Source organism: Microtus ochrogaster, chromosome 10 (genome assembly GCF_000317375.1).
Source record: "Microtus ochrogaster isolate Prairie Vole_2 chromosome 10, MicOch1.0, whole genome shotgun sequence".
Classification (NCBI taxonomy): Eukaryota; Metazoa; Chordata; class Mammalia; order Rodentia; family Cricetidae; genus Microtus; species Microtus ochrogaster.
The window spans coordinates 15,141,049-15,158,139 of NC_022016.1; the positions used below are offsets into that span (position 1 = coordinate 15,141,049).

The 17,091-nt window shown below is 36.1% G+C and overlaps 1 long non-coding RNA gene and 1 pseudogene across 1 annotated transcript in view; one reads left to right on the plus strand and one right to left on the minus strand.

Moving 5' to 3' along the window:
• The window catches only part of LOC113456633, a 999,422-nt gene that overhangs the window by 631,191 nt on the left and 351,140 nt on the right, over positions 1–17,091 (minus strand). The gene's annotated exons all lie outside the window — the stretch shown is intronic.
• On the plus strand, positions 16,182–16,275 carry LOC113456707 (annotated as a pseudogene).

Genomic DNA, 17,091 nt, shown 5'->3' on the forward strand with positions numbered 1-17,091 from the left:
TCGGCAAGATGACCCAGTATGAGGACTAGGGTCCCCCAAACCAGTAAAAGAGTCAGAGATGCCCTGGTTCCTGCTATTAGGATTCCCATAACAGGACCAAGGTATACAGCTGTAACATACATGAAGAGTACCTAGGTCAGTTCCCTACAGGTTTCTTGTCGTCAGTTCCATCTATGTGAACCCCTGTGAGCTTGGTTTAAATGAGTGTGTGAGCCTTCTAGTGGTGTCTTTGATCCATCTGTTAGCCATGTTCCTACTTTTTACTGTTGTTACTTTTCAGAAAGCATTTATAGACTAAGATATGAATTATGGCTTAAACGAAAACAGAGAAAATAAAAGTAAACCTAAACAAAGGCCATCAAGATGACTGAACTGGCAATGGTGTTTGCTGTCAAATATACTAACCCCAGTTTGAATTCCTGAAAGCCGACACAGTAGAAAAAGATAAGCAACTCCAACAAGAAGTTCACCACAGGAATACTTTGCTAACCATGTAAATAAAACATCTTTAATGAAAAAAATGCATTAGTTTTCTGTTGCTGCATAATAGCTTATGACAAAGTTAGCATCACTAAGCAGCATCTTTGGTTAGTTCCCAGTTTTGCAGGTTTCAGTCCAAGCCTTGCTCTATTCTTAGGGTATCACAAGTGTGAAAGCAGGAAAAAAAGATTATTGAGGGGCAAGTGTAATAACAAACTCTATTAAGACTCTACTGATAAAATGTATGATAGAGATGATCAACTATATAAATATTATATATATACATATATATACAGTTTGTTTATATATTTAAGATATAACGAATAATAGATTGGGGAGTGCATAGTGTTGTACATGATTAAGAGTTGATTTAAGTAGTCAGGCAGTAGTGGCACACCCTTTTAATCCCATCACTCAGGAGGCAGAGGCAGGCAGATCTTTGTGAGTTTGAAACCAGCCTGGCCTAGAAGAGCTAGTTCCAGGACAGGCTCCAAAGCTACGGAGTAACTCTGTTTCTACTTTGGGGCATAAGTTGAAGTGGTTGAGTAGATGGAGTTTCTTAGATAGACTAAGCAAGGAGATATAAACATTCCTCTTTGGAAATGATGCATGTGATATATGCATACATCATTTAGGCAGCCAGACATGTTAAGTATGAATTCTAAGACAAAGGTGCAATGTGGACTTACACCTTCGAAAGTCACTGGCATGCAGATATCCTAAACCAAGTTTCAGATAACACAAAGCAGAGTCAAACTTAAAAGGAAAATAAGTGACTTCGACTGGAGCATCTCAACATTAAGACATCAGCAGTATGATGAAAAATGAGTAGTCAAGATACTAAAAGAGAAGCAAGAACGCATGATTTCACAGACTCCATGAGAAAAGATGGATCAAGGAGAAAAGAGTGATCAACTGTTCCACATGCCACCAATAAGATGAAATAAAATGGTCCTGGGATGGGTCATTACCTTGTGCAATTTCAGCACATTGGTGACACGAATAAGGCAAGTTGTAGTTGAATGATTGGTGTAAAGGCCTGGAGAGAGAAGCTTTAAGATATATCATGAGAAGAATCATGGATAACTAGTACAAATAATGTCATGAATTTGTTGTAATGAAGAGTCAAGGAAGGGGGATGGTGTAACTTGTAGAAAAAAGGTGGATAAAGAGTAATTATGTTCTTTTTATTATTAAAAAATAACTTGAATAACTGAATGGTTAGAAAAATAGTCTAGAGACAAGATAAAAAGCTGTTGAAGAGACAGAATTTGCTAGAAAGACACCTTCGACATGGCAGTTGAAGGGAAAAGTTGCTGCATAAAATTACTACATGTCTTTCATGCCTACAAAAATTTGACCACAACTTAAATAAGCCAAATGAAATACAAAATCACATTTCAGATCGTCAGATCATTCTCATTATGAAAATGCCACTCATTGCCCACAGAGTTTATTTAACTTCAAGATGCCCTTTTCTCTGTTTTAAGCACATTTAAATATAGCAAACCTTGGACAGAGTGAAGAATGTGTGAATAACACAGCATCTAATTGTATTAGTCTACTGAAGTGGCGGTGGTTACTAAAGACCCATGAAAATGGTCAAAGTACTAAGAAAATGTTATTGTTAGATATTCATTCCTACATGGGGCATCTATAAAATCTCTTATAAATTTCCCAGAATGTATTGGCAGAGGAAGCAGAAAGAATGTAGGAGCTAGAGGAAAGGGCAGGTTTTATGAAGTACTTTTTTCTGATCATCACTCCAGAAGCTGATTGCTTACGTAAGATGTGAACTAGTTAACATCCCATCATGGATGGAAGAGGGACACATGAAGCTGATTCTTCTCTTAGGAGCTATTAGTAGTTAGGGAAGATGGCCTGCTTCTGTAAATAATATCTCTCCTATGCTTGCTTCTGAAATAAACATTGACTAAAATCATCAGATCATACAAACAAAAAATATGTATTAAAGCCAAGGGGAGACTAGCTAGGAAGAGGATGGAAAGCAGGAGTAAGTGCATCAGAGTGGGTAGTGGGGGTGATTGCAATCAAAATGCCTTTCATGCATGTGTGCAAATGTCAGAATATAACCATGATCACACATATGGCAATTTTAGAAAGAAAATACCTATCATTGAAATATTTGACTCAGAAGATCCTGGTTTGGAGTCCATGTAACATTTATGAGCATTTTGGTTTTCCCCTGAATACCGCACTGTCTAAAAATTAAGTGCCTTTTGCTGGATCCTGTCCTGATTACATCACAATAAATAATAATATATGCAACAGAAGAGAGAGAGAGAGAGAGAGAGAGAGAGAGAGAGAGAGAGAGAAATCCTAACTTGTTCCTATAAGATGAGATACAAAGTTGGTGTCCTTTCATCCATGCCAAAGATGGTTAAGAGAAAATGGAAAGGGATGGACTGTCTAAAATATACCAGTGCAGCCCACCAGATACCTGGGTCACAGAGATGGCAGTGCATCTCTGCATGCTTTCATTTACGTTTCCTCACCCATCTGGAGGCTTCCATTCTACCTTTCTTTTTGCTTATACACAATAGGGCTTTGGAATTTCGAGTTCCTTGCTTCAGCTTTCCCAGTGCATGCCTTATCTAAGGCCCACTAGATCTGCTTCAAAAATCATATGGACACACAGGTGCAAACAGGATGGAATGATTCATTTGGTGGCAGTTACTGAATGTCCACTAAGGTTCCTCCATTGGATAGAAGTTCTTGTATATCCTGGTGCAATGTTGAATTTATAACTGATACAGCTTGTTTTAGTTTGCTAATTTTTTTTTTCAAATAAAGATGTATGGTCTTTTTGTGATCACAGAGAACAAATGTTCAGGCCTAAAATAATAAAAACTTCAGGGTTTGGTGAATTCTTCAAATGCCTTTTCTTAATATGCCAAGACAGCATATATAACTCCTTTTGCCCCTTCTAAAAGAACTGAAGTGTGGCCAATGACTTCAAAAGACAAGGTAAGAATCAGGCAACAGCTTAAGCTACAAGGAAAGGAGATGAAGCAGCAGACTGATAGCGGGCACAGGTAATACTGCCAAACACTGCAGAGTCACAATGAAATAAAGGGGCTTTAAAACAAAAGAAGAAAACCCTTCTTGGGACCTTAAAATAAAAAGAAAACCCACCATTACTCAGGAGGGCAAAAGTGCATTGTGTTTTATTGATCTTATCTGTCTTTCTTTCTTGTTTTTTTTTTAGTACACTAACATTTTATTAATTGAAAGGAATTTTATACAACAATTTCTGATCACATTATCTACTTTCCCAACTCCTTCCAGATCCTCTCCATCTAACCTAAGCTCCCCACGCAATTTCCTCTCTCATTTTAACAATAAAACAAACAAAATCAAAGGAAGTCTCTCTATGACTCTCTTCCTCCCCACTTCTTTGTCACACACACACACACACACACACACACACACACACACTGAACAATCACCGCAAAATCACAAAGTTGATAATCGAAACGAGCAAGCAAAAGACCAATAAGACAACCCTTTAATAAACAACTGGCATTGCACACACATTAAAAGATATTTAATGGGAAAACTTGACAGACATGACTTTTCTGCACTTTGGGGGCAAATTTTATCTGCCATAATTATCTGTGTTCTCTTTTCTGTTTGCTCTATTCTCAGAGCCTTGGAAATACATTCTTTCTGAACAAATGAGCTGTTTCTTCAGGGTCTAGGTGAACTGATTTCATTCTCCTTCTCCACACAAATTATACAAAGAAGTTTCTAATTTTCTATGGAAATTCTAGAAACAAATAATTAAAAATCATTCCTGAGTACACTGCCTGGAATAATCTGCCTTCTCAAGGGTTTTCATGTGATCTACCACTACTGTTTTCATCTTTGTTCACGGTATTTAAACACTGTGGTAGATGTATTAGACATGGTCATTTTCCTCCACTAATTTGTAGACTAGTTATATCTCATCTCTTCTGAGTTTAAAAATATAGGTGGATGTAATCTTAATTGGACAATATACTTATCACTTTTCCAGGTATTTTTATAAATTGATTTTAAGAAGTGCATATTATTTTTAGTTATTCAAATGTAATTGGTTAATATAATTGAACTATAGTAAGAATACAGGTGTACCGATATTAGTGTTTCTGTATCTACTTTTTAAAAAGTTTTATTTATTTTATGTGTTTGAGAGTTTTACATGTTTGCATATCTGCACAGCTTGCACATGTCTGATGCCAGTGGAGAGCAGAAGAAGGGTTGTCCAACACTATGTGGATTTTGGAAACTGAATCTAGGTCCACTGGAAGAGAAGACAGTGTTCTTAAATTCTAATCCATCTCCCTAGTTTCTTTGCAATTTTTCAATAATTTAAACACATTAACTTCAGTTCAAACAAGGTGAATTTAGAAAAGTATTTTTACATGCCAATGAGCTCAGAATTTAAATGAATGCCAACTTTTTGCTTCCACAGAGAACCTTCCTGATTTTCCTTGTGCTTCTGAAACAGTACAATGGAACACAATGATTGTCACAAAAGAGTTGATTGGTTGAGTATCCAGAAACCCCATTTGTCCATAGACATAGGCATTCCCGTCACAAGAGTCCTGACAGATGCCAGGGGGCTGAGGAGAATAACAGGTAGGTATAGACGCCGTGCCTGCATCTGACTCAGGCTTTCTGATTAATCCAAAGTCTTTGTTCTGAATACCAATCATTAACACCACTAAACTGCTCATTTAATAATTACATCTCTGTGCAGGGAACCCAAGGGAAGAAAACGCAAAGCAAAACACTCTAGTTCCTAGAAGCTCACAAAGGTGCTTGCTTCCAATCTTACTGCTACATTTTTATGGGCACATGACCTGTGTGCTGTGCTGTGTGGGCAGAACTCATAAAAAGCACCATGGCAGGAAACAAGTCTCCTTTGGGTTTTTCTGTACCTGCATTTGCTATGAGCGTTCTGGAAATGATGAGGGAAAATTGTAAAGGATCGCACTGTAGATAGCCATTAACTCAAACAGTGAATATTCGGTTGTCATCTGAGAGTCAACACATGTCGACCTTTGAGTGGCAACTTTTCCTTCATTGCATGAACCTAATCAACATTGCGTTCTCAAGTTTTCTATAAAATACACTATCCAATTAGAAAATAAGCTTTTAAGAAGCGAGGTCTAGGGTTAAAATCTCATTTAAACTGCATTAGTCTAAATGTGGCTTTGGGCTGTTTATATTAGCTGAAGCTATTTATGATTTCTCTAAAGGAGAAGAAAGGACACTTTGGAGACTACAGATAAATTGATTTAATGGCATGCATGACTTCACATTCAATTTCTATAAAAATAGCCTTTGATGGGAGGTTGTGAAGATTTTTGACGAAGATCTCTCTGTTCATCTCAGTCCTGACTCTGTAGTGACACTGTTTGCAAACACCCAGCTGAAGAAGCATCCAGAAGCATTGCTGGCATGCAGCAGTTATTATTGCCCAAATTAAGCTGAATTCAGAACCCTCTAATCCTCATCATTATTCACGTGGAAGTGTGGTTTCAATTCCTGGCCCCATTCTACCCTTTAGGGAACTCTACAGCTTAGTTTTAAGCTAATTTGCTTCAGATGGCTTTCCTAATCAGAGTGTATTTGGTGCTGATTGGATGCCAGCATTGGCATTGAACTCTGTTTGAATTTTAGGGTTCTACGCCTTTGTTAACTTAGCAGGTGTACTCAGTGCCTACCAGGGAGAGGTAGGGTGTTGGGTTCATTTGAGGCTAGGAAGGTTCCTCCCTGCTTCCATACGTTGGAAACTATAATTCACAGAATGTTTCAATACCCCATTTGTAGCAGCAGTATTTTGCATAGCTTCTCAGGTAGCCTCTCTTGACAGAGGTTCAACAATCTCTTGTCATTTATTACACTCAGTAAAAATTCTCGGGTTTTACTATAGCAGTCATATGTCCAACAAAAGTAATAACAATTTTAAATGCAATATTTATAGTCAGTTCACAGCATTTAGATTTTAACTCTCTCCTTAATGGAAGCAAGTCTGAAAGTCTGACAGTTTGCTATTTCTCACTCTGGGCATTGGCTAGCTGCAGAACAGCATTTCCTATAGATTGACAGTTGGGTGATACAGGGAGAAACAGATGATAGGTAAAGTCGTTCTGGAGAACTGAAAATAGAGTCACTTTACCCAGCTAAATAAAAAAAAGTGAAGGGGATAGATTAGAATTTATTTTTTAATTGCTTTGAATCTGTACAACATGGGGCAGTTAGAATCTATTAATATTTTTGGAAAATTATTTCTCTACTGTATTTTCTAAAAACAGCTGTTTGACGTGACTTTGTGATTTCATCAGATCAAGTGTGTGACTGGGCTGGTGAGCATGTGGATTTGACTTCATTGGCATCCTCCTAAGAGAGCTCAATGTAGAAACCACCTGGGAGACAGACTGGTAATGAAAAATACCTGCAATAGCCATTTGATGACATTCTGAAATGGTGTTAAGTATAAATTAATAAAATGTAGTCTAGCCACCAGAGAGAAAATGAGGAGAGGTAGCAGATTAATTAAAAAAAATACCTGGTCTGGATTACAAGGCTCCTTGTTCGGTGCTGCAAATCCGTCAAAGTATGATGAGGGCTCTATAACAGACAGTTTTGTTCCTTCATGATGCGTATATGGATAAGAGAAGGTGTCTAAGCTTGTTAAGTGAGGAAGAATTTGATAAGCCAACATCATTACAAATTTTTAATTGTTCCTCTGGTAAGGAACGCAGTTATCTTATGAAGTGCCTGACATTCCAATAAAATGATGGACACAAGAGAATTGCTGTGCAGAATAGATATGCCAGGATTAATAATATTCTGATATATTGTTTAATACTTGTGTCTATGAAGTCTTCAATTTATTATGCATATGAAACATAGATTTTTAAAAAAATCACATTTACCCATGCTGTGTTTAAGTGTCTTTTCATCTTTATGTCTTTAGAAGGACAGGTAATTTGAGGGTTACCATGGGTTGAATGCTTAAAACAAAAAAATAATCAGAGCTGCAATTCCCGTAGAATCCTTCATTCACATAATTATTTCTTCATTCTTAAAGCTGAAATTGTCAAATGTCCTAATTCAATTTATATAATGCATTGCTACCAGAGATATTTTTCAAATATTATTTAGTCATACTTTTTTACTTCATATTAAAATTCCATAACTTGGATGAAACTTGGGTTAGTGCAGATAGATGAGAACAATGACCATATGAGAAATAGATCTGATGTCAAATTCTCATCACCCATGCAAAAACTGGTCAGGGCTGAACCTATCTGTGGCCCAAGTTTATGGAAGCAGAGAAGGTAGATCCTCAGGAGGCTACAGGCCAGTCAGTAAAAAGGTGAGTTTTAGGTTTAGTGAGATACTTTGACTCAACAGATAAAATAAAAGGACAAAGCAAACACCTAGCATTTCCTCCTGGGTGTGGGTGCCCATAGATGTGTATTTTTGCCACCACCCCACACAAATAAAAAATTAATTAAGTTTAAAAAGAAAGACAAAACTGAATTCCTTCCTAAAAATTTATAGCCATTTGGATACCCCACTTTTCACCTTCCCTGGAATGCAGAGCCTTTTACCAAATAATTTCTATTCACATTTTCTTTGAATCTCTTTATTTTATCCACTGTCAAATGAATCCTGATTTTGATATTGTAAGATCAAGCTCAATTGTAAATATCTTCTAACACCACTTGTAAGATTTGATTTCTCAGATGGTGTTTTTTTTTTAAAAGTAATAACTGTAATATCAAGTGTTTGAATGAAACTACTGATATGTTCTTATGAAATGTATGAAGCCCGTTTAGAAACAAGCAGACAAAAATGAGCAAGAATCAATTACTCTACCTTTGTTAACTTCCCTAGAGTATCTTCAATACTTATCTGTTAGCCAAAATAATTCTCAAATTCCTTTTAGAAGAGCCAAAATTAGTCATTCTTGAGACAAATCACAGAAAATTTCTCTATAAACACAGTACTTGCTCAAGTACTATTTTTTCTCTTGAAGACTGAGTGAAATTAAACTTCAATCATTAAGTGACTTGGAAAAATTATTTCACTTTTGTACCAGAAGAGGAGAGAAAGCATATAATTGGTAATAACATTTACCATGTATTATCTTCTTCAAACTATTTCATAATTGTGAATCAATAGTACCAAATCAATAACCTCAAATTGTGCCTTTAATGTACATAACTACACAGACATATGAATCACAAAAATGTTACAATGGAAACTCAGAAAACATATTGATGAATTTTCTTCATATTTGCAAATAGAATGTATTTAAAAATACAACCCAGCTACAAACATCAACACAGCATGATAGCTCCAGTTCAGGGATGATAAGGTTCAAGGATGCCATGTATGAGAGGAAGAATGGACTCCCTTGTGATCCTTCATTGCTAACATCATCAGAAAAACGCCAATTAAAGTGTCTTGTGTAACTTCATTTCCGAAAGATATATGTGTCTCAGATGACTAAAAGGGCATCCTGTCTTTTCTTGAAATTCACACCCACCCTTGGTAAAATTGTAGCTAACTCTCAGTAGGCTGCATGTATGTACAACTTCCCAATAAGCCTTATGAAACTCTGTGCTACTTTAATAATCTATATATTATTATTTTCTTGATATAGTATCAAATAAATGATTAATTATCAAGTTTACTTGTTGCAGAATATTAGCTTAACTATGTACAGATGCATTGTATCTGTTCATATTGCTGAATATTTTTTAAATATGGATAGATATATTGTTTTTGTTTATGTTGCATTTGTTTAAATACATAAATATTTGTTGCTGTATTATCTTGCTTGCCTAAGGTTCCTGATAAGTCTAACAAAAAGCTGAATGAATAATAGCAAGGCAGAGAAGGGATAGTTGGGCCTGGTGGGGAGAGACAAAGAGAACCAGCCAACCATCTAGGGACCAGCCAGCCAGCAGTTGGCAGTCAACTAGTCAGGAGCCAGCTAGCCATACATGGAGGGAGCAGAAAAAAATGAGTAGAATAAGAGTATACATAAGGTAATGATAAGGTAAACGAGACTTAGGAAAGCACATAGATTAATAGATTAATAGAAATTGGCTAACTTAATTTTTAAGAAAGCTAGCTATAAACAAGCCCATGCTAAGGCTAAACATTCATAACTAATAATAATTTTCCATGTCATGGTTGTGGGCCGGTTATTCAAGAAAAACACCTAACGTTCATGGTCAATGTGAATCACATATTTCTATTTAGGACCTGAGAAAGTTGAGAAACAACAACAAAAATTTAAAGAAAAGAAAAAAGGGAGAAAAAACTGACACAGCTTCTTAGTATCCCAGAGCTCATAGCATACAGAAGTGCAGCTCTACCATACAGCAAACACCTGAGCAGCTTGCATGTTAAGCAGAAACACCAAGCTAAGTAAAACTTTCTGTCACAGTGCAGACACCAGCTTCCTAGAGCTGGGGCAGTTAAATGCAGCTCCTAGTTAAATGCAACTCTAGGCCAGGAACTTGGTGTGTAAAGCTTGGCTCCCACAGACCCACACAGGGCAGACTCAGCCATCAGCAAAAAGGCATACAGGGAGTTTAAAGTTTGTCTCACAGAGTCAGAGAATGCTACAGGAAAGTAAAGTAAAGCAGTTCTAGATTGAAAAAAAAGAAAAAAACTCTAAGTAGGTTACAATGTGTTTAGGAATATGCATAGGTGCTTAAGAAAGTATAGAAAATTGGTATAAACAGTTATGGGAAAAGATACATAGCTTATAAATAAAGTCTTCAAAGAAAGAGTAAAGTAATGTAAAGGAAGAAAGCCATGTAAAAAACCCATGTAAAGAAGGGAAATATGTAGCATGTTAGCAACCTGCAAACAATTAACCTTCGGTATTTTACATTGGTATGAATTTTAGCATATTGATACAAATTTAACGTTAATTTGGTTATACTGTGTGTATGTATCTGGTCTTATTTGGGTTATTGCACCTATTCAGCTCATTTAAAATGTAGTGTACAATTAGGAAATGCAGGTCAGTAGTTAGTCATCTATAATAATCAAACTTTTAGTCATGTGTTTTTTCAAAGTTAAACATATATTTTAAATAAACAGTTGATCTTCAAGCACTTCAGAGACCTCTAGAATACAGTGTTTAAGATGTCACAATAATATAAGGCACTTAAAGACAATGAAACACATTTTCTCCTGGCAGCACCAATCTACTTTATAAAAGGATGATAGGTATTGAAGAACCTTCACAGGGTGTTTGCTTTCATTGTGGCAAAGTTAGTTATCTGGGCAGGAGATTGTCTTTGCCTTGACTGCTGACAGTATACCATCCAACTGCAGAACACAAAAGAAAGCAACTACTGAACTTTGTCAAGACAAGGGATGACAGTCCTTAAAAAATTCCTGCTTCATAAAAAAGTCTGTCAGGTATTCTAGGCCTTCAAGCTAAAGATGGATGCCCTAATGTTTTAGAGGAACCTTGAGTGACTGTGCAGGCAGGCAGATGTCTCCACTATTTCTATAGTTTTTGAAGTGGTATACATGGGACTTCTTATTTCCTTAGGTAATATTATATCCTGAGATCTTTGATGGAGTTGAAGACTAGATAGTTAAATATCTAGGTATCATATCTTAGGTATGATAGAAGATCAATTAGATACAAAACTTTAGACTTACCACAATAGGATAAATAACAGAGTGTTTTGACAAATACAAATGAACTGGATATTATAAACGTAATTTATAACAGAGACTAACATATCCACAAACAAAAATTTAAAAGCCATTGCTCTCATGTACATAAAAGAGTTGAGAGAATTTACATGTAGTGCTGGTAAATGACTTGCTTGATGTTATAAATGGTTGTCTACTTCATGAATTCCCTACTTTTATCCGTTGTAAATGTTATCTGAATTTCAACATTAGCTGAGGCTGTTCTGTGAAGTCCCATTTATTAAAGTGTGGTGCCTGTGCTAGAACTAAGGTACTGCTGCTCACAGTGCTTGAAAGATACAGTGATCCAAAGATCTTCATGGATGTCCTTGTTTGTTTTACATAGCAAGGATTATAGAATATTAAGTGAGCTGAAAAAGACCATTAGGGAAAGATTCAACAAAGGTTTGGATCCTTTTATTTTCCAGTCTGAAACTCTATAACCTATCCCACTTTCTTAGTGAGAGCTCAGAAGACAGCTGTGTAATTGAGGTCTCTGTCCCCCAAACAGTAGCTGTTAGAGTGTCTGAACACTGGGGAAATACCAGATAATTTGAAAGGGAATGGAATAGCACACCTCATTCCTAGCATTTGGAAGACAGAGGATGGTCCCAAATTATAGGCCAGCCTTGTCCATATAGCAAGTTTTAGGTACAGTCAGAGATACATAGTGAGACCCCCATCCTCCTCTCTAAACAAACAAAGAGAAACAACTCAGTACATTTGATAAATATAGTGAGATTGTGTCTCAAGAACAAAATAACATCTACTTAGATTTACCAATTAAAATAACAATAGCTACATAGTTATTACAATGAAATACTGTTTTGATAATAATGTAGCATTGATCCTTGATGATATTAACAAATAGCATTTCAGAAGCACTGATTAAAACAGCATTCTGGCAACCACCAAAACCAATAACCACCATGACTGTAACTGTCACTAACCTGAGGAAATAATTTTGAGGAATAATGTTGCATACAGATTCAAAATGAAAATTGTCCATAGCACAACCATGAAGTTGTATTTATGGAAAAACTAAAAAATAATTACATAATGAATACTTCACTAACAAATAAAATACTAAAGACATCATAGGTTCTATAACTCATTCTAAAACTTTAACCTTACATGTTGAGGTGCTTTAAACAGGAATCCTTTCGGGTGAGGATTTATGGGCTGTTTTATTTTCTCTTTGAAAAGTATTGATTCTGGAGCCTTATAAATAAACAGCTCTGACCTATCTATTTGTGAATCATTGAGAGCAGGCTGCCCATGGACATCAAATGATTTTCATTTCCTGGAGGTGAATCTTATTGAAGAGAAAGCAAAGGAAAAGCTTGATTTCTAACACCACGTGCAATTCCGAGAATTTGGCACTTAGGAAGATGGTGTGCAGGTATGAGAAAGGAATTTAAAGAGAAAGACAGGTTATAAAACAAACCCAAACAACAAAATTTACAGGACACACAAACAGGTAACTCTGGTCCATACCAACAATATTTCTTATGTAATGGTGACTCCAACATGTAAAGTTTTACAATTTTAAGTAACAAATGAGTAACAATATGAAAAAATACTTCTAGATGAATAAAAAAAGATTATATCAAGAATCGATAAAATAAAATCTTTTGTTTTCAGTAGATCATTCAATAAAATAAAACAGAATTAAATATATTAAGGATAAAACAAAATCAGACTGATCTTTAAGTAAAGGGATATTGACTTCTGTTGACTTTTGTATATTTTCTCTATTTACTTCTTAAAATGTGTTATTGATTTTGAGACATAAAAATTTTATTATGATATTTTTAATAGACTAGATCCTGATTATGTTCCAAAATTCTAAAATAAAGCATTCCTGTAATTCTTTCTCATAGTTTCTAACAACTCTATTTATTCAAACACTTATGTACTTGGTAGTTCAACTTTAGCTGCATAATTTTCTAATTAATGGTAAAATGGAAGAAATGTGGAAAATAACAATACATTCCATAACAATGAATTTCATGAAATTATATATATATATATATATACATATATATATATATATATATATATATATATATATATATATTCCCTGTACTATAGAAACAAACTAGGAAAACTGATTTAATAAATATTACTGTGGAGTTAATGCAAATTATGCAGCCTTACACACAATTTTAGTTATGGTCACCTTCCTAGACCTGGATGAAGTGGGGAGAACCTTGGACTTCCCACAGGGCAGGGAACCCTGACTGCTCTTTGGACTGGAGGGGGGGGAGGGGAAGTGGGGAGGTGGGGGAGGGAAATAGGAGGAGGTGGAAATTTTTAATAAGAAAAAACACAACAAAGATAATAAATTATGATGATTATGCTGACAAAAAATGTTTCCACTAGAAAGAATTAGAAATGTTATAAATTATAGTATGCAGAATTTTAATTAGAAGAAAACAGATGCTATTATGAAAAAAAGATTATTTCAAGAGTACATTATATTAACTATTCTTGGAAACAAAGTCTAATGTGGCCAAGATTGTCTATATCCTGAAGGCTGGGATTACTGATCTGGGCCACACACCTAGTTTATCAGGTGCTGATGATTGATTTCAAGTGTACTAGGTCAGCTCTCTACCAACCGAGCTATGCTCCTTGCCCAAGTACATTAATTTATTTAATAATTATAGTAAACAAAAGAACAAAGTGTAAAGAACTTCTGAAAAAATGTGAAAGATTTAGAATGGTAAAAGAAGAAAAGAGTCAAATTTAACAGTATAGTTGTTGTGGTTTAAAATTATTTCTCCCATCTTAAATAGAACTTATAAGGCCAATTAAAAGTCAATTTTATTATCAATTTTGGAACTGTTTACAAATTCTATTTCTTAGTATAGTCTGTGTCATGCAGACTATACTAAAATTCTAAAATATATAATCTTTGAATGACGTCCGGGGAAAGTTTGTTACCAGGGAATAACGTGCTGAGAAATTAGAATCTAGGACTTTGTAGAAGTAAGCTGCTCCCATTAACACTGCCAGAGAAGGGTTCAAACAGGAAAAGAGCTAGCATTTCTAGAGGAACAGACGACATCATGCCTTCACATAAGTGCAAACTGACTATAATGTGAAAATCAGCAAATTGCAGTCATAAGATAATGTGACATTTGGGTTCATAGCATAGGCTAATAGGATGTACTTTCCATTTTCTCCAAGCTGTCATTCGGAGTTCTTGGGAACATTTCATTTTCTAGTATTCCATGATGAGGAAAGGGGTGTGACTTACCCTGACCTAGTGGAAGGTTTGTCTGAGTGATCAAATCATTGAAAATGCACCCTTGGCCTCTCGAATCTCACACATATTCAGGATGCCTCCCACTTCAGTTTAGAAGCATATTTGCCAAATTATTTGCCAATTTTTATCTTCGTATTTCAAATAAAGACAACAAAATAGCTGGTCAAGGCCCCTACAGTAAAAATTAGACCTGTGCATGAATGTCAGTCCTCTGCTTATTAACTGTGTCCTAGTGAGATTGTTTCACTTACTTGAGTCTTAGCTTTGGCTGCAGAAGCTCTGGCTTAAACTGCCTATGACCCTGGGATTGATCTGAATCTATGTGTAAGACCACAACACAAATCTGGCACAGACAAGCTACTGGGGGCAACCAGTATTAACTCTCTCATCCTTATTGATTTCCATCTGTGTGACATTCTGAGCAATACTGCTGTTTGTTCCTAGGCTGAACCAGTCACCATGGTGGTAATTTTCACACAGACTGGCTAAGAACTAAGGCCTCCAGGAAGAAGTGTTAGGACAGTAGAGGGAGGGTGAGAACTTGGAAAGTCCTGTTCTGTTTTGGAAGGAGCCATAGAAATCACAGTAGTGGGCTAGCTTGGATTGCTGGTGATCACACTGTGGCTAAAGTGTCTTCAATGACGTGTCCGGAAAATGTTCCTGCCTTCCGGTTTTCCAGGATGCTGTAATTAACGATAGTGGAATGACTTACGGCACACTAGCCATTTGGATAAATATTAGAATTGTTACTATCTAGGAAAAAAAACCCAGCCAGTAATCACAAATATATCATATGGAGTCCTGTTTTCCTCCTTATCTTTGCAAAAACTCAACATTACCATGTTTGCCAATAATTTTTTCCTTGTAATCCACATTATTTCTAGCCACAAAGCTACCTTTCTGGAAATACTGCTTCTGAGACCTATGCATACTACAGGTCAAAACATTTCTCCAGACCCATGTAGATCAGTGTGTCTGATCTACACTAGCCGCATAATTTTGGGCAGTTATACACACGTTTCACAGTTGTGCCAAAGCAGGTGTGACAATTTCTAAGTTTGAGTTTTGGTGACTTTTTTTGTGCATGTACACATGTGCATCCATGTGTGTTCAGATACGTGTGTCTATATGTATGCATGCAGGTGGAGGCCAAAGGACAATCTCTGGTGTATACTTCTTTTCTTTTGGGAAAAGGTGGAGTCTCTTACTGGCGTGGAACTTGTTAAATAGACTAAGTTGGTTTGCCTGTGAGCTCTGGGGATCTGCCTGTCTTGGTTTCCCCAACATTGAGGTCACATTGCATACCAACACATCTAGCTGAATGTAGATTATTTTTATACACAGAACATTTCCTGACAGATATAAGTTTTGTAGAACTATTTGCCATTATGGTTTGCGTTCATTTCTCTTTGTTTGTACAATATATTATTACAGAGTTGGTAGTGAAAACACTAGAAATTAATTGTTTAACAGATGCTGGAGGTCAGAAGGTGAACACAAGCACCACAAAGCTGCAATCAAAGTGTAGGCAAGATTCTTTAATCTGAAGGCTCAGAGGGAAAATCCATTCCTTGTCATTCTGAGGTCACCGTATCTCCTCCTGTCATCACACCGCTTCTGCCGTTCTCTGCCTAGATCTGCCTCTCTCTGATAAAGACCTGTGTGACTGCACTTGCTTCAGCACCACGCAGACTAAAATTAGAACGACACAGAGAAGATCGCTCTGCAAGGATGACACGCAAATTTGTGAAGCATTCCATATTTTAAAAAAAAAAAACGAAAATAAAAGAAAAGATATGTGTGATGGCATGGGAGACCTATTCGGATAATGCTCAGTAATCTCTCTGCTTCGATGTATTCTATTACAACTGTAATGAGTGTATAAGTTAGGAGTCACTGACACCAAAGATTAGGAAGGACTTACTTATCTTTGAAGGCTTTAGTCAGTCCAATACAGCCTCTCAAATTTCATGCTAAAATGATATAAAATAGTTTGTGACTCTATACAGGTTAAGAATATAATATTTAATCATGTATAATGCAAATATTTCTCTAAATTGGTCTTTTATTGTTAATTGAACCATTGTAAATAGTACTCAAAGGTAACTTAGTTTAATAGAACAAAGTTGTTCAACAGTAAAAGACATGGGAAATAATGATGAAGTATTACAAATGTATTAAATATTAGGCACCAATACAACAGTGAGTAACTTGAGTCTAGTTTAAGAGTCTTAAGTGAAAGTAAATAGTAGAAGATGACTGCCCATTTAGAGTGTTACCAAGGTTACCTAAGGTCTTTTGAAGCAATCCCTGTACCCTCACTGAAGTGCTTGGTTGAGGGAGTAGCAGGCCGCACACACAGTGACTTGGGCATGCTCTACAGTGCCATCATCATTCTATGCACTTTCATGAGCTTAAAACTGACCATCAGAATGTCGTTACAGACATAAGGCTACTAACCATCAGAATGTCGTTACACATAAGGCTACTAACCATCAGACTGTCGTTACACATAAGGCTACTAACCAACAGACTGTCATTACAGACATAAGGCTACTAACCAACAGACTGTTGTTACAGAC